At 36.1% G+C, this 19,733-nt stretch overlaps 1 long non-coding RNA gene across 3 annotated transcripts in view; it reads left to right on the top strand.

Moving 5' to 3' along the window:
- Positions 1-339: 339 nt before the first annotated feature.
- Positions 340-19,733, top strand: part of LOC145521193 (uncharacterized) — a 32,941-nt gene continuing 13,547 nt past the window's right edge. The window contains exons 1-2 of one of the 3 annotated variants that reach the window (XR_014065211.1): positions 340-1,635; positions 15,341-15,479. This is a non-coding gene — a long non-coding RNA (uncharacterized LOC145521193). Of the gene's footprint in view, positions 1,636-15,319; positions 15,480-15,562; positions 15,627-19,733 lie in introns of those variants that run through there. The other 2 variants (XR_014065212.1, XR_014065213.1) reach the window with 2 other exon arrangements.

Below are 19,733 nucleotides of genomic sequence, written 5' to 3' on the forward strand. Positions count from 1 at the left end.
TGCGAGAGGGCATCAGAGGGCAGACACACTAAAATTAAAACTACAGAAAACTAGCTAATCTGATCACACGGACCACAGCCTTGTCTGTCTCAATGAAACTAAGCCATGCCGTGTGGGGCCACCCAAGACGGATGGGTCATGGTGGAGAGGTCTGACAGATTGTGGTCCACTGGAGAAGGGCATGGCAAACCACTTCAGTATTCTTGCCTTGAGAACCCCATGAACAGTATGAAAAGGCAAAAGGATAGGACACTGAAAGATGAACTCCCCAGGTCAGTAGGTGCCCAATATGCTAATGGAGATAAGTGGAGAAATAAATCCAGAAAGAATGATGGGATGGAGCCAAAGCAAAAACGATACCCAACTGTGGATGTGACTGGTGATAGATGCAAAGTCCGATGCTGTAAAGAGCAATATTGCATAGGAACCTGGAATGTTAGGTCCATGAATCAAGGCAAACTGGAAGTGGTCAAACAGGAGATGGCAAGGGTGAATGTTGACATTCTAGGAATCAGCGAACTAAGATGGACTGGAATGGGTGAATTTAACTCAGATGACCATTATATCTACTACTGTGGGCAAGAATCCCTTAGAAGAAATGGAGTAGCCATCATGGTCAACAAAAGAGTCCGAAATGCAGTACTTGGATGCAGTCTCAAAAACGACAGAATGATCTCTGTTCGTTTCCAAGGCAAACCATTCGATATCACGGTAATCCAAGTCTATGCCCTGACCAGTAACGCCGAAGAAGCTGAAGTTGAACGGTTCTATGAAGACCTACAAGACCTTCTAGTATTGGAATAGCCATGAATATTTTCTTTTTTTTTTTTTAAATAAATTTATTTATTTTAGTTGGGGGCTAATTACTTTACAATATTGCAGTAGTTTTTGCCATACATTGACATGAATCAGCCATGGGTCCACATGCGTTCCCCTTCCTGGACCCCCCTCCCACCTCCCAACAACACTTTTAAGGCTTCAATAGTGCTGTCCTTTTGTCTCTTTCCAATTTTTTTTTCAGCCCTCTTTGCCTCTCAAACTTTGCTTCAGGCATTCCTGTATCCTCCTGTCCTTGGTGTCTGGGGAATATATACCTTTTCCTGTCTCTGTGTTTTAGCAAATGCTTCCCATCCTAATCAGAAAGCCTCTGAACTTCACTCAGCTGCCCAGATAATGAGTTTTAAATATTATACTCTGTCATGAAATATTTCTGGACAGCTCTAGTTTATAGAGATCTTTTCTCGATTACTACATCTTATAGGTAGACCTCATTTTGTTTGACTTTTCATTCAATATGTTTCCTGCTATGTTCGCTCCTCCTTGGATTTAAATATTTTGACTCATTAATACATTAATACTTACTAAGGTTGGTGACCATATCATAGATTTCTTTTTATGCCTTGAAAGAACTAGCGTATGTATGACAAGTAGATAATATTTTTAAAAGTATAGTTTATTGTGCTCAGTTGCTCAGTCGTGTCTGACTCTTTGTGACCCCATGGACTGTGGCCCGCCAGTCTCCTCTGTCCATGGGATTTTCTAGGCAAGAGTACTGGAGTGGTTGCCATTTCCTTCTTCAGGATCTTCCTGAACTGGGGATCGAACCTGCATCTCCTATGTCTCCTGCATTGGCAGGTGGGTTCTTTACCTGCTGAGCCACAAAGAATATATAATATAGTGCAGCAGAAAGAGCTCTTGGCCAGCCCTCAGAATAGCAGTCTGGTCTTGGGAAATACTGCTTTCTGTCTTAAACCTCAGTTCTCTGGTCTGTAAGATACGAAAGTAGTGTCCCTTCTGTCTACTCTGAAATATTATTAGGGTTGTGAATAGGATGTGAAGAGTTTTTAAATCTGAAAATAATGCTTTGCCTATTACTTTATATACATTTAGAAAAATCTGCCTAAACTTACTGTAAGTTCAATATAAAGAAAAGACAAGAGTTGGATGGACTACACTCAAAAGGACAAATTTTTTTTTTTAATAAATTTATTTATTTTAGTTGGGGGCTAATTACTTTACAATATTGTAGTAGTTTTTGCCATACATTGACATGAATCAGCCATGGGTTTACATGTGTCCTCAAACCTGAAAATTTTTCTATTAGCAAGGTATAAGCAATTTGTCCTTTTGAGGACATAAATTTATCAGTTTAGTAGATGAGGGTGTTGATGCACACAGCAAAATTTTGTGTCTTATATAAGACCAATGACAGAACTAGAAATATAAAAATCTTAAGGGGGCAACAGAGGATGAGATGGTTGGATGGCATCACCAACTCAATGGACATGAGTTTGAGTAAACTCCCAGGAGATGGTGAAAGACAGGGAAGCCTGGCGTGCTTCAGTCCATGGGATTGCAAAGAATCGGAGACGACTGAGTAACTAAACTGTGACTCTTGGGGGTCTGAATATCTACTTAAGTTTTCTATACTGTTGTAAAATGAATAGAGCAACTAAAAGTTTGAAAAAATTAGTTTTGAAATAGGGGGTTTTATACTTTATTACATCTAAAATCTAATTTTTCTAAATTTAAAAATATGTCCTCTATAGTTTTGTTTAGCATGATTTGAGGACAAAGAGGGAGTTGATGATAATGACAAAGAACGTACAGTGTTCTGCCTAATATTTCCTTGTGGATTCTTATTTGCCTGGTATTATTGAAGGAAGTTCCAGAGTTTGCATTTATGGAGATCAACTTCTAATCTGCCTTCTGGGTTTATAATTTATGAAAGGTGACTGAAATATTTGAAAAAAAATTAAGTATACTTTTTTATTCTGTGACTGATAATTCACCTTAAAATATTGGAGAGCAGTGCACACCCACAACTGTAACTATATAGATTTAGATCAAGTTTAATTTTTGTTTTCTTAACATTCTGGCTTATTCTGTTGAGGCTTGTGATGCAATTCTCAGCAGAGAAACAGACAAATGCCAGCACATCCATACAGTATCACATCAGAATGGGAAGAATGTGCTTTGTTTCACAACCTCTCCATTGTGGTAAAGCAACACTGGGACCAGGCTAAGGAAATGCTGACTCAGTGTTTCTCATCCTAGAATTTTAACAGCAATGCCACAGACCTTCCTACCCCCTTGCCAGGGAAAATTGCCTTTATTTGGCATAAACAATTTCAGTATATCTTATTGCTAAGTTAGTATTCACTTCTAAATTCCTGAACATGTTGACCACAAACACACTGTTCCTTCCAGCTTAAATAATATATTACTTTAGGGACTAATTCTGTGGCTTTTACTTAGGAAATATAGCCCCAGAAGTAAGTCAATTCTAGGCTGTAAATTCATTCTAGTTCCATCATTTTTTCTCCAATTCAAATGCTGTTCTCAGCCCTTGTTAATAATGAAGATCTGTTGGAAGGGTCCTGGATGTGATTATTGTTTTTATTTTTGAAATGGGAGTTAGAGTTTGTTAACATAATTTTTTCATTAGTTTACTGAATACACTCCTTAACACTTTTTTAGACAGAATTTTTAAAAATAATAACTGACATTTTTTATACTGAGGAATAAAAATTGGTGAACAACTTTCTGTAGAAATTATTTATCTCCCTTGCTCTAATCTCGGTACCTTTAAAAACAGATTAAACCCATTAGAAAAGTTAGTTAAAACCACTTTCTACTTTAGGAAAAAATCTCAAAACTTTATCAAGATGCATAGATGACCTTTGCACTTTGCTTTTCCCCATCTGTATACAAGACATGTTCATATCCTGTACTTACTGATTTGATTAATATTACTTTTATCACCATCATTCTCTTTCCCCTCAGCCACTTTCTTGATTCAGTTCTTCATTGTCTCTTTCATTTTGAATTTCATCAGTTGCTGGACTGATCTTCTTCTTTAGTTTCATTTTAAGTTGTTAGTAATAAACATTTACACTCTTCAGCAGTATTTTCAGTTCTTCTCCCTCCAGCACATGGTAAAACTGCACTGTTTTGTGTCCCTGTGTGAAATATGAGCTGTGACAAATGTCACTTCTTGTTGGGAACCTCCAATGGCTCAAGTCACCATGCCCCCTTCTCTCCTTTGCTATTATTGCCAATGATGCTCATGTGTGAAGGCTTTGTCAGCCAGCATCCTTGAATGAGAGTGAAATGGAATAGCACTCTTGCCTCCACCCTAAACCCCAGACAAACCAAGAAATAAACTGTAGTTTTTTAAGCCACTGAGAATTTTAGATTTGTTTTTAACTGCAACATAACATAAACATTCTTTACTGATAGACTGTCCCACTCAGAAAATAAATCTTTGAAGAGTGGTTTTTTTCAATATGCAAATCTTTTGATGTTACAACTGTGCTCAGAATTCTCTGGTGGGGCCCCAAGATAAATAAATAAAAACAAAATTCCTATCTCTGGTACCAAAGGCCATTGTCATTTTCTGTAGTTTCTTTTCTTTATTCTTCAATATCTATGAACCCTGCTCTGTTTGGGGGAGGAGAGGCTGCACAGAGGCAAGACTGAGATCAAAAGATCACTTGAAGCCTTCTTGGGGTCCTCTGGAATCTTTAGGTGGGAATTTGGAGAGTACAGGGGCTTCCCTGGTGGCTCAGAGTGTAAAGCGTCTGCCTGCAATGTGGGAGACCCAGTTCAGTTCCTGGGTTGGGAAGATCCCCTGGAGAAGGAAATGGCAACCCACTCTAGTACTCTTGCCTGGAAAATTCCATGGAGAGAGGAGCTTTGTAGGCTACAGTCCATGGGGTCACAAAGAGTCGGACACGACTGAGCGACTTCACTTTTGGAAAGTACAGCTGAAGCATCCCTCATCACTTCTAAAAGATGTGTATCTTTCATTCTATCCATGACAAGTGCTTTAGGGAAGAACTTTCTTGTGACTACAGATTAAACAAACAAACAACCCAAACCCTGCCAATTAAGGCTCATAGACAGGAGGAAGATTCTTTCCTGTAATGGTGATATGTTAAGGCAATATATCAGGGCAGCTTGGGATTTATTGGCAGCTCAGCAAAATAAAGAAACCAGATACTTCTTAAGGTTACTGTCATTATATTGGCAGTTGTCTTTTCTTAACACCAGAAATTTTAAAGAGATAGGAATTAGAGAGTCTGTTAATGTCACTTAGCTTTTGGAATGTAGGATATATCCTTGCTGCTTAGGGAATCATTTCTCCCTCCTGAACAAAGAAATGTTGGCATTTTTTAGTGGTGAAACTCCTAAATTTCATTCATTTCTTTACCATATATCAACCATTATGCCATCATAAAAATTATGTTTAAAAAAACTCAGTAATATAGAAGCATAGGAAAATGGTAATCTTAGGTAGAGAAAACATGTGAAAAAATGTATGTGCTGTATAGGCATGATTTATAAGAAAAAAACCAATCTAAATATTTACATGGAAATACAGAAGAGTGTTCTTTAGGTTCTATTTCTTAATTTACTGTATTTTTTAAAGTTTTTCAAAGACCCGTGTATTTTATTGCTATTATAAATATAATTACTCATATATATATATCAGTTCAGTTCAGTTCAGTTCAGTCGCTCAGTCGTGTCCGACTCTCTGCAACCCCATGAATTGCAGCACGCCAGGCCTCCCTGTCCATCACCAACTCCCGGAGTCTACCCAAACCCATGTTCATCGAGTCGGTGATGCCATCCAACCATCTCATCCTCTGTCGTACCCTTCTCCTCCCGCCCCCAATCTTACCCAGCATTAGGGTCTTTTCCAATGAGTCAACCCTTCGCATGAGGTGCCCAAAGTATTGGAGCTTCAGCTTCAACATCAGACCTTCCAATGAACACCCAGGATTGATCTCTTTTAGGATGGATTGATTGGATCTCCTTGCAGTCCAAGGGACTCTCAAGAGTCTTCTCCAACACCACAGTTCAAAAGCATCAATTCTTCGGCGCTCAGCTTTCTTCACCGTCCAACTCTCACATCCATACATGACCACTGGAAAAACCATAGCCTTGACTAGACGGACTTTTGTTGGCAAAGTAATGTCTCTGCTTTTAAACATGCTATCTAGGTTGGCCATAACCTTCCTTCCAAGGAGTAAGCGTCTTTTAATTTCATGGCTGCAGTCACCATCAGCAGTGATTCTGGAGCCCAAAAAAGTAAAGTCTGACACTGTCTGCACTGTTTCCCCATCTATTTCCCATGGAGTGATGGGACCAGATGCCATGATCTTAGTTTTCTGAACGGTGAGCTTTAAGCCAACTCTTTCACTCTCCTCCTTCACCTTCATCAAGAGGCTCTTTAGTTCCTCTTCACTTTCTGCCATAAGGGTGGTGTCATCTGCATATCTGAGGTTATTGATATTTCTCCCGGCAATCTTGATTCCAGCTTGTGTTTCTTCCAGCCCAGCGTTTCTCATGATGTACTCTGAATATAAGTTAAATAAGCAGGGTGACAATATACAGCCTTGACGTACTCCTTTTCCTATTTGGAACCAGTCTGTTGTTCCGTGTCCAGTTCTAACTGTTGCTTCCTGACCTGCATACAGGTTTCTCAAGAGACAGGTCAGATGGTCTGGTATTCCCATCTCTTTCAGAATTTTCCACAGTTTATTGTGATATATATATATATATATATATATATATATATATATATATGAAGTTTATCTATTTTGCATACTTCTATAATTGGTCACATTATTGAATTCTTATTAATTCTTATTAGTGCTAGTAATTTCTCTGTTGACTTACAATTTAGCAGCCCAGAAACATGTTAAATAGTAGTCAATAACCATGAATTAGTTGTGATTTTAAAAGAAATTTTCTAATGTTTTATTATAGGTATGCTAGCTCTCATTTTTAATACATAAGTATCATTTATTAAGTTACAGAAAGCACTTCCCAGGTGGCTCAGTGATAAAAAATCCACCTATCAATGCAGGAGATATGGGTTTGATCCTTGGGTTGGGAATATCCCTTGGAAAAGGAAATGGCAACCCACTCCAGTATTCTTGCCTGGGAAATCCCATGGACAGAGGAGCCTGGTAGGCTGTAGTCCATGGGTCTCAAAAGAGTCGTACGTGACTTAACGGCTTGAACAACAACAAATTGATATTTATAGATATTTTTAGATTTGGGGGTTATCTATAAAAGATTCATAAAATGAAATTCAGCCGTCTACCTTTTTTATGCCTCAACATATTTTATAGAAGAAATATTATCTGTTCCATGTAAATTTGAGTGAATACACCCATGAAATTGCTAAAACCAGGATAAATACTTCTTTTATTACTTTAAAAATCCTTTATGATTAAAAGTATAGTCAGTCATTTGATTTCTTTCTTTTCAATAATAACAATTCATTTTTTCCTAGAAAAACATTAATCTTCCTGAAATTTTCAAATTGAATACCAATGATATTTTATGCAATTTTATGATAATTTTAATACTTACCTTTCTGTAGTCTTATCCCCTTCTCATTTGCAGGTGTGTGTGTGTGTGTGTGTGTGTGTGTGTGTGTGTGTGTGTGTGTGTGTGTGTGTGTGTGTGTGTGTGCGCGCGTGCGCGTGTGCGTGTGTGTATCTGGTAGTTTAGATTAGCCAGAGGTTACTTCCACGTGGAAAAACCACATTTTTTTTCAGATTATCTCTCTTCCCTTTCTTCCTTGACTGGACACCTCCTACTCATTCCTTATGGCTCAGCTTAAATAGAATTTCCTTAGGAAAGCCACTCTGATTGCCTCAGTTCAGTGAGGGTCCAACTGCAGTCTGCCATATCTCACTGTATAGTTAACTTTGGCTAACCTTAATTAAGCAGTAGATGCAAAAAAGTAGTAAGATAAAGCATAGTACCTACATATATATGTGGCTCAGAAGGGTTTCTGGGGATCTGGTAATTTTTAAATTGATGATAAATGAATTTTTCACTTAATGATAATTGATTGAATTCTGCAATTGCTTTTATACATCTTGTAGATTTTTGATGTTATATTTCACAATAAATGCTTTTAAAACTTGATACACTATTCTTATTTTTCTCATTTTCTTCTGGTGAGAACTTCACCATAGAGTTGACCATTGTTCAAAGACAGGACTTTGGCACTACTGATGTGACTGACAATTTGGAATTAGCAAAAGATTTAAAGTAGGAAACTCACAATAAAATTTAAGAGGAGCATATAAAGAAGTAGGGAAACCAGTTATGAAGCCATTTCAATAGTTCTCTTGACACTTTGTTTCTAGAAAAGATAGAGTTAGAGGAACTAAATTTACCTTGATGCTTGTTTGAACCAAATCACAAACAAAGTATGTGAAATAATGGTTTTAAAGGCATTGTATAAAAGGCAGTAAGGGACAGTGATTCTTGGTACACTGGAAACACATGAGGTGAGGTCTACAGTTTCCCAGGTGAATTTCTTGACAGGGAGTCCCAGTTCTTGTGTAGGGAGGAAGAATCCAGGCAGAGCCCAGCAGACTCCTTAAATTGATAAGATGAAGCTGACCATCTAGGAAGACTAAGGCAGTTAGAGTTCATAGGACAAAATATTGGAGAGGAGAGAGCTACACAGAAAGAGAACTTCTAAGATACTCAGAGAACTGCCCTCTAGTATTCAGCTAAATACTCATCAGCTCATTCATGTAAGGAAACTATCAGGATAATCCAAAAGGATTAGAGAGAGCAGTGCCCAAGATTCATACAAGAACTGGAATAGTGCCTGTTCCTACCAGTCAAACTGGAAAACCTTATGATACATGGGGCTTTAGGTAGAGCACCCAAGAGAGTCTTGGTTCATTAATGGCCTGAAGGCTTCTCTGGTTCTGCCTAACAGAGCTTAAAAACAAAACATAATAAATTCAGTTGCATCCCAGAACAAAATTCAAGGATATTTATGGTAGTACAAAAATATCTAGCATCGAATAAGGTAAAGTTCATAGTGTTTGGCATTTAATTAAAAATTATTCGACTTTCAGAAAAGATGAAAAATATGATCCATATACATAAAATTTAAACAGATGCTAGAATTAGCAAACAAGAATATCAAAAATTATAACTGTATATATTTTATATGTTCAAAATGTTATGCAGAGACATAAAAGCTTTAAAAAATTCAAACAAACTCTTCCCTACAAATATTACAATGTCTGAGATGAAAAATACACAGGTGGAAATGTAAATTGATGCAGCCACTATGGAGAATAGTATGGAAGTTCCTTTAAAAACTAATAATAGAGTTGTCATAGTGTCATCTATGCCACTCCCACTTTTCTGGATATATATGAAAAGATGTATCCAGAAAAGACAAAAACTCTCATTTGAAAAGATACACACACCCCAATGTTCATAGCAGCTCTATTTACTGTAGCCGACATACGGAAGCAACCTACATGCCCATCAACACATGAATGGATAAAAAAGATGTGGTGAGTATATATATGTATATATATATATATAATGGAATATTACTCCGCCATAAACAGGAATGAATGCCATTTTCAGTAACATGGAAGGGCCTAGAGATTATCTTATTAAATGAAATAACTCAGAGAAAGATAAATAAATGATATCACTTATAAGTAGAATCTAAAACAGTGATACAATGAACTTATTTACAAAACAGAAATAGACTCACAGACATAACAAAGAAGGTCATCAAAGGGTAAGGGTGGGGGAGGGATAAATTAGGAGTTTGGGATTAACAGATACAGACTACTATATACAAAATAGATAACAAGTTCCTGGTACAAAGAACTATATTCAGTATCCTATAATGAACCATAATGGAAAAGAATGTGAACATATATGTATATATATACACATATAACTGAATAACCTTGCTGTACACTTGAAATTAGCACAATATTATAAATCAAGTGTATTTTGGTTTAAAAATCTTATATGCAACAAACATGATATAAGTTAAAAAAAACTGGTAAAAACTGGAGCATTTTTTCCTGGAAAAGGACATTATAATAATTGTCTTTAAATATTGAGAGGATTGCTGCATAGGAGAAAGAATTAATTTTTCTATATCTAAGTAGAGATATTAAGAAAAGAAGATTTAAAAATCAATGTAAGGAATAACTTTAGAGCAATTAGAGCTGTTGAAAAGTTGAGTGACCCATTTTTTAGCTAATGAATTCCCTCTTATTGGCAGTGTCAAACAGAAGTAGAAGGACTTATGTCAGAAATGCTGTCAGTAAAATTTCTGAACTGGTGGGGGTTTGTTAAAAAAATAAATAAATAAAGGATGGACTTCTAAATTTTTTTCCTTTAGGGAGCCCAATTGAAGTAGGTCAACAAAAATGTTTTTAGAAGGGAGAAAGCACTACCTTGGAGACAGAAACATTTAAATCTCTTGCAGACTGAAGAGTCACAAGGACTTTACGTCCAAACAAGCATTTTCAAAAATCTCAGTCCTGTTCATGAAGGAAAAATACTACAAAACCCCATTGAATTAGAATATCAGGATCAGGTTATTATGTGTCCCTGAGAATAATGGAGATGTACTCTCTCTTCTTGTCCCTGTGTAGTATTCCAGAATGTTTGTTCAAAGAATGGTTGTTTACAAAAATTAGCATATTACTTTTCTGTCCCTTGCAAATTAGCATCCCTAAGTGGCTAAAAGATTTTTCTAGGCTTCCAAGGGCCTCTATAGCATTCATCAGAGTAACTCAAGCTGAATACATTTTTTTGCTTGCACAAATTTGTTGCTAAGCAGAAAATTTGGTACATCTAATTATGTAATGCTACTTATCCTTCTCCCTAGGAAACGCCCCAATTTTCACAATGTTAGAGTGCCCCAAACTTAGCCAAAGCATGCTTTGTGTTTCTTCCTGGATACTGGGCAACAGGGAAGTCTATGGGATAAAATAAGATTCATTTCCTCTGTCATTAGAAGATTATGCCTAAATAAAAGCCCTTTAAAAACAAGCAATGTTTATCATGAATTGCTTAATGGTGCTGGTTTCAAATAAGTCTTTATTTTAAAGGACATGAATTGTATTTTCCACTAATCTAGGGTGCTGATAAAACTTATAACCAAGGATTCAGAATACTTGAAATGGCATCTGAAATGAGATTCTTAAACTGCCACTGTACTGACTTTGCTACAAATGTAGGTCCTTCAAATTTTGTGACAGGCTTAATAGAGGATGTATTTCTAGACTGCTTAGCCATCCTACTTGATCTTGGATCTGGAACTGACACCTTCAGGTGGAGTTACTACACCTGTGACAAGCTGCAAGGTGATCATCTAGCTTGCCTCTGCCTTCTGGTATAGTCATGATGGGATTACAGATAACTTCTCTTTTTGTTGGTACTTTTTTTTCTGATCAGCAGTCTAATTGGATAAGAATGCTCTTTCTGTCTTTAGTATAGATTGTAACTTAGTACTTTCTCATCTCTAACATGAAATTTTGTGGAAAGATATGTGTGAGTTTCTTAGAAGAGACTTTGAACTTCCTGTTTTGTATTTCCCAGCCTCTTGAACCATGTGTTTAATGTCTTCCTTTGTTACAAATTATTTTAATATTATCATTTTGCCTATGATTTCTCAGCAGCATACATTTTAAAAAATGCTATTTAGCATTAATGTTAAAAATTAATTTGCATCTCTATGAATTCAGATCTGTCAACAATTTTTATCTGCATTTAGTGCCTTCTTACATTCATAAATCTGATCAAAGACATTAAGCATTAAGCTGGTTAACTGATTAAGTAGTACCTATTTGTGTTTGGGAGTGGAGGAGATTGATAGTTTATGTCTAGTCTAGTAGTTATTATCATCAGTCCCAGTTATCATCAGTACCAGTATCAAAGAACATTAAGTAGGACATCCAAGGTGCACCAAGAGGCAAAGTTAGTCTTTTTGTTCTTCCTGATATTCTTTGGCTTCTTGAGCTTGAACTTGGCAACCAAATGATTGATTTTTGATTTGTCAAATTCTTCTTTCTTAACTGGGTCTCCAGGCTTAGACTTCACTTCAAGGTTTCCATATTGAATAGGGAACTTGGTAATATCAAAAAAGTCCAAAGGACTAAGTCAAAGATCCAAAGGACCAAAGACCAAATCATTACTTGACTCTATACAGCAATCAGTCAGTTCAGTTCAGTTCAGTCGCTCAGTCGTGTCCGACTCTTTGCGACCCCATAAACTGCAGCATGCCAGGTCTTCCTGTCCATCACCAACTCCCGGAGTCCACCCAAACCCATGTCCATTGAGTCGGTGATGCCATCCAACCATCTCATCCTCTGTCGTCCCCTTCTCCTCCTGCGCTCAATCTTTCCCAGCATCAGGGCCTTTTCCAATGAGTCAGCTCTTCGCATGAGGTGGCCAAACTATTGGAGTTTCAGCTTCAACATCAGTCCTTCCAATGAAAACCCAGGACTGATCTCCTTTAGGAGATCAGCAATATTCTTGTCCAAATAATAAGAAAGAGCACAAAGAGTTGGCCCTTTGCTTATTCAAGGTCTTAGTAAGTAAAGGATTGCTTTCTTTTCTCTATATAGGAAAAAACCCAATTTTGGTATAAATCATAAATTACAAGGCGGCATGCTTCAATATTAAAAATGGAGTAAATGATATAAAATTTGAATAATTGATATAAAATGTGAATAATTACGATTGATTCTTTTTCATGGTTTAGTTTTGACCCTCCCAAGTATTTAATGGTCATGTAATTAAACAATTTTTCTGTTCCATTACTTATCCATATTTGGATTAATATGGATAATCCAAACCAGTATCTGTGTTTGGATACTGATCAAGTTCTTTATTTTCTAGCTCTGAATTTTCCTATGTACAGATCCAATGCCTTAATAATAAGAAATTAGAGGTTAAATGGAAACTCAATCGAAGGTCATTTTGTCTTGTTCCATTATAGCAGAACCACAAAATACCACACTTAGTGAGATTTGACTTTCCATATAATTTTCTACCCAATGATATAATTTCTCTATAATTTGCTTCTTTTTCTGAGCCAGTTTCTTTATTAGTTAAATGTCTATTTGGCAATGATATAGTTGTCCTTTTTAAAATGTGGAAAAAACTCCTCCACCTGCATTTCCATTATTAGCCTATTTAAAGTTTTGGTCTTTGTTTGACTTACCTACTGTTTGTCCTACTAAGAGACCTTAGCAGATGTAGGGAAATGCAGTAGGTGTTGAAGGACATGAGTTAGAGAAAGGAAAAAATATCAAATTCAAGGACAATAGGTAACAATCACCTTAATTTCTCCTGGTGGTAATTTATTACATCCGGAAATGCTAGGCTCTTCACTTTTTTTATTTCACTGTGGAAACTGTGAGGAGAGAACAGGATATAACATGCCAGAAGTATGTCAAAAAGGAGAGGAAAACAGAAAATAATGAGACAAACTCTTCATTTTTTATGTGAAACAGCAAAGGAAGATGAGTCTTTTCATCTTGTCCAAATGTCATATTCCATTATTTCCTTTTGAAAGTTTTTTTGAGGAAATCTAGATTCTCTGCTCTGGACTCCTTTGTAGTAATGAGTGCTGCAGTTAACACTTTTTGATATTTATTGAGGATTATGAAGGGAACCTCCCTGGTTTTTCAGATGGTGAAGAATGTCAATAAGATTTGAGGACCAGAAATTGTAGGCAGTAAACAATGAATTGATATGAGAAAAATTTGAAAAGTATAATGTTTTACCTAATGTAAATTATTGCATCTATTATTTATGCTAATAGTAAATGCCTTTTGTAATTTACTTGAATGTTCTGATTTATTTTTATTATTTTCATGTTTGTAAGGGTTTACATTTAAGGGAATTGGTAAAGTTCAAAATTTTATTAAATATTAAAGTTGGGATTTGGGGGATGTAACTCTATTTACTCCTTAGCTGATTTGATGCTTGAACCTGAATTCTATTCACCCAGGTACAAGTGAAGGGAAAATGGGAATAGGAATATTTTTCCCTCATGTTTAAATAGCTTTTGTACTGTCTTGAAACATAAATGATACTTTTCTGGCATTTAATGATTACTGCATAGCTCAGTACATATTTTTTACAGAAATCTGACCTATTTCTTCTCAAAGAAGACTATATTTTTTAAAATTGAACATTTAAATCTTTGAGTATCAGATTATGTGTGAACACAATAACGGTAAAACAAAAATACAGAGGAGCAGTGACAGTAATATAAACAAAATTTACATTTGGTTTTGGGCTACGTTTTGAGCTTAGAGTTGAATAGCATCATAATTGATATTCTGTGAACTAAAGTACTTCCAACACAATAATGTCTCAAGATGTGTTTAGAAGGCAGCTTATTCCTAATGTTTTATTATTTATAATTTGTGGGGAATACTTAAATTGGTTGCTTTGTGAACTTAATATAAAATGTTGGCCATTTGCTCCCTCTCATCTCACTAATTTATCATATCATGTTGTATTTTTTGGGGACTAGGAAAATAAGTAGGTGAGAAATTTATAATTTTTTAAAGGATATAGTTTAGCAACTGCTGGCTAAATGTAGAACAAGTTAAAACAGATAAGGTTAATATCAGTAAGAACAATTGCAAAGAAAAGAGATAATCAACTAGCAGGAAAAACTTGGAATATATATTAATAATTAAGAAATCTAAATTTATCCATAGATTTACAACTAATTTTCCATTTCTTCTTTTTTCCAATTAATCTCTTTGAGTCTTAATTTTCTTATCTGCAAAGTGTGCGTTAGAACTTCTATTCAGATGTTTGCAAAAGGGGGTGGGACATCAACCAGAATGCAACAGCCACAATAAAAAGATAACCTTTTCCATAGGTAGATTCCTAGGTTGTGGTATGAATCAAGCTAATAATATAGAACTTTATAAACTCTAAAGCACTAAACATATTACCATTTTTAACAAAAAGATAACTAGGGCATGCTAATAACACTAAACTCTGAGTTTGGACTGTAAACTCCAGTGAAGAGACTGGAGTTTTGTGTCTTTATTGTGACTATAAAGCTTGTTGACATATGATGAGGATTTGGTGAGAGAATGAGAGACCTATTCAGACAAGACAGGGTTGGGTATGATTGGCTACTATTTTCAGGGTTGGTCTTTGATTCACACACACCAGTATAATCGTGTACTTCAAAAACTGTAAACTTTTTGCATTAACATGACTTAATTATTATTTGTCTTATCTTTGCAAGGAAGATACATTATAATCCAACTGACAGATGAAGAGGCTGAGAGACCCAGTGGTTAAAGGCCTTAGCCAAAGTCATAAAACTAAGGAATGTCAGGGCCAGTATCAGAACTTCTAAGGTGGTGTGGTTTCTGCCACATTGTCAATGATGGTTTAGATATGGGATGATAAAGTGATGAATATGGATACAAGTTCAAAATGCTTGGACTTAATATCTCTTTTTGAATCCATCATTTTCCTCCAGAAGTGTGCTGGAGCCAGGAACCTACTCTCTCAGTGAGAAATAGAGGAAGAAACCACTTGAATCACAACTGAAATATTCAACCCAATCAAAGCAACCTTCAAGAGCTGACAAGTAGCCACAGCTTTGAGAGTCCATGCAAGTAAGCCAATAAATTTCATGATATATATTAAATATCCCATTAAAATGACACTGAAATCTAGTCCTTTGCCTACATTATTTCAGAGTTGCCAAATTTAAAGATATAACAACTAGCAAAATACCCAGAACTTCTAGCAAGCATGGGGAGGTAAACCATTCCTTTCCTGAAAAAAAGAAAAAATGTTGTATTTGTGTAGTTGAATCTTATGAGGATGATATCATAAAGAAACTTCTTGGATAATGACATATTTTGAGATTCCTAAAATATGTCTCTAAAAAAAAAATATGTACTATTTTAGGAAATATTTAATGTCATAAGATCATGACTTCTAATTTGGACACCTTTTAGAGAGTGTTGTATGAGATTTGAATTGCTTATTAAAATACTTGTATTCAAAGGGTTTATATTTCTGTTATACTTTTATCTTTCTCATGTTTTTTCATATGTAGATATCCTTTGAACATTTATTGAGCATGTTTTCATAACTATGAGAACATCAATTTATCATATTAAAATTTTTATTTGATATATACATAAAAGTCACTTATACAGTATAGAAAATAATTAAAGTTTTGAAATAAATTATGGTGGGTAGAAGAGGATTCAGGTCTAGAGGCTCTGCTTCTTATGCTAATATTTTGTAGACAGTAGACTCTCAATAAATGTCACCTGAATGATTGAAAAAATAAATGGGACTATCTCTGAGCTTTAGTTCCCTCATACATAAAAGACAAAAATACTTTTGATACTGTTTTTTTTAATGGGGAAGTTTATATCTAATTTCTGTTGTAGTGACTGGACCACAACAGCTGCTTAAAAATGATAGCTGTTATATAAATATCAATTTCCTCTCCTACTTCCTGTTCTTTTTCCTTTGATTCATTTTAGATGGAAATCTTTCCAAAATATTGCCCATTCTTTTCATAAAATGAAGTTATCTGTGCTGTGTGCTGTGTTTAGTTGCTCAGTCATGACAGATTCTTTGTGACCCCATGAACTGTAGCCCTCCAGGCTCCTCTATCCAAGGGGATTCTCCAGGCAAGAATACTGGAGTGGGTTACCATGTCCTTCTCCAGGGGATCTTCCCAATCCAGGGATTGAACCCAGGTCTCCTGCATTGCAGGCAGATTCTTTACCATCTGAGCCACCAGGGAAGCTCAAAGTAATTTTTGTGTAGAAGACTAAGAACATAGTAATAACTAATATTTATTGAGTTTTACTATGCTCTAAGAGCCATAAGAATCATAACTTTTTTCTTAAAGGAAATCAAAGCTCAGATAGGGAAAACAGTATCTTCAAAGCCATATAGCCATTTAATGAAGAGTCAGAGTGTAAATCTAAGCATTTGGACCCCCAAATTCCTGTGCTTGGCTCTAACGCCCAAGCATGGTTGTGATAGTGGGCTTGTATACAGGGAGACTTAGAAATTACTAGTGCTTGTTTCTGGAGAAGGCGATGACAACCCACTCCAGTACTCTTGCCTGGAAAATCCCATGGACGGAGGAGCCTGGTAGGCTGCAGTTCATGGGGTCGCTAAGAGTCGGATATGACTAAGTGACTTCATTTTCACTTTTTACTTTCATGTATTGGAGAAGGAAATGGCAACCTACTCCAGTGTTCTTGCCTGGAGAATCCCAGGGACGGGGGAGCCTGGTGGGCTGCCATCTGTGGGGTTGCACAGAGTCGGACACGACTGAAGCAGCTAAGCAGCAGCAGCAGTGCTTGTTTGTCCTACACTGAATATTCTAAATAGACTAATAGTAATGTGCTTTTAAAAGTTCAGGCTGCTTTTGATGATTTTTTTGGTCTTACCTGTTAACTGACGACTTAAGTCATTTTCTCCTTCATAGTCCAGGAGAAAGTGCTTTTATTTCACTGCACTGCTATTTTGTGGGTTGACAAATCATTTAACAACATGTTTAAGACTCTAGATAAAACAAAAATAAATATGCCTGAGGAATTCTTCTCTTACCAAAAGATAAAATTTAGCAACTGAGCTTTTAAGGCAAACTCATTATGGATCTGACTAATGCTTATTAAATGTTGGGCATTAGGTAGCATATAAAAATGGGAAAGACTTGTCCATTACCCACAAACCTTGTAATTAAGTCATTCAAGGTACCATATTATGTGCAGATAAAAACTAGAAGATAGGTTATATGTTTAAATTATGGAATACTCGTTTTTGAGTCAGAGAGAAGACAATATAAAAATTGTGAGCATACTTAGAACTTCTCTTGAAACAGAGAGTATCAGTAGATTTTCCTTAAGTTGAATTATTTAAGTTGAATTCCAAGATCCTAAAGGTCTTAGTGAATATAAAGTGCAAATAATAAAGGCCAGCAAATCATGGACAAAAAATAAACAGTAGGAAAGTTTATGTTCTGAATAAATGTCTTCTGAACAACTGTTATTTTAACTCAATTCTTGAGTTGGAATATAAAGATGAAATGAGTTGTTTTTGTCTGAACCCGTCCCTTTACCGGAAACCTGTCCCATTTTTGTGCTATGCTGAAATTGGCTAGTAGGTATTTCTGTAGCATTTACTAGTATGGGAAATTGTATTTTCCAACAATGGCTGCCACAATATTTGCCATCACATCTACTCTTCAGCAAAGCAACTATAGAACACATTTCTGGACAGCAGAGAGTAGATGAAGTGAATAGCTGATTAAACAGAACAAAAGAGACTATGATCCAGATCACTCTAAGTAAGGGCTGCAGGGGAGGGAGGAGCCAATCTCAGTGAAAATCTTGGGGGTAAGAAAATCAGGACCATTGATGGTATGTCCTATAAAATTGCTTCTTCTGGTCTTGCAAGGCCCCCCTGCACATGCCTGTATGCTAAACAGGCAGCTGGAATTTACCCACATGTTAAAAAAAAAAATACAGCAAAGGGCTTTTTCTAGAACAATTAAACAATTTTTCTGAGGAAGAGCTGAGGTTGCCTGAGGTGGATTTTACAGTCTAGAGTAAAACCCTATTTACGTTGACCTCTGGGGACCTAAACCTCCAGGTCAACTTCTTATCTGTACTCTCCAACTTGAAACTTGCCCTTTGACAAGTTCTGCCTGATGACTCAGATTTCTGTCTTCCTACCCTTTCAAAAAATAGATGTATAAAAGCAACAGCAGAGAAAACCACCCAACTACTTTGAGTCATCAGCCTATTTATTATTAAAAATAAAGGGACATGTAGAGGTCATTAAGTATGTGAGTAAAACCGGCAGCATAGAAGAGAAAGATCATAATTAACAAAACCCAGGGCAAGCAAAGATAATTCAGGAAACAAAAGAGAATATTAAAATGAAAATTTGTATATTTAGGGAAATTCAAAATTTATTATATTCACATAAACAGAAGAAAATAATTTTAAACGTGAATGATCAGAGAAACCAGAAGCTCTTGAATATTTAAAAAGGAGTATTACCAAAATATGTTTTAATGAAAGAGTTAGAAGACAAAATTATTCAAGCCCTCTAATATATAGGAAGAAGAAATAGAAAACAATGAAAGAGAAATAGAGGATTCCTCCAAAAGACTCAATTGCTGAACATCTCACTGGAGAGGAGTCTCAGAATAGAGAACAGAAAATGTGAAAAGGAGCAAATAATCAAATAAGTAATAAAAACAAAAATTTCCAAATCTGATAAAAGAAAATTTCTTCTGACTAGAAATGTTTGGAAAAGGCAATGGCAACCCACTCCAGCACTCTTGCCTGGAAAATCCCATGGACGGGGGAGCCTGGTAGGCTGCAGTCCATGGGTCGCTAAGAGTCGGACACGACTGAGCAACTTCACTTTCACTTTTTACTTTCATGCATTGGAGAAGGAAATGGCAACCCACTCCAGTGTTCGTGCCTGGAGAGTCCCAGAGACGGGGGAGCCTGGTGGGCTGCCATCTATGGAGTCGCACAGAGTTGGACACGACTGAAGTGACTTAGCAGCAGCAGCAGCAGAAATGTTTACCATCGCCTAACCCAGATACATGAAAGTTACACACAAAGCATAGAGACAAGATTACAAAATTTTTCAGAAATATGATGAGGAGAATATTAAGAATATAAAGAATAGGAGGAGAATATAGTGGCAAAGAAAGAGGAGGAAACTTACTTTCAATCAGTGGGGTGAGAGTAAAGAAGGAGAAGAAAAAACAGTAGAGGGATAATTCTAAAACATTGAAGGAAAAGGATTTCGAATTTATGATTTTATACTCAGCTAAAATTGTCAACTGAATGTGAAGGCCAATTAGAAAT

Source organism: Giraffa tippelskirchi, chromosome 9 (genome assembly GCF_054371585.1).
Source record: "Giraffa tippelskirchi isolate mGirTip1 chromosome 9, T2T-mGirTip1v1.2.pri, whole genome shotgun sequence".
Lineage (NCBI taxonomy): Eukaryota > Metazoa > Chordata > Mammalia > Artiodactyla > Giraffidae > Giraffa > Giraffa tippelskirchi.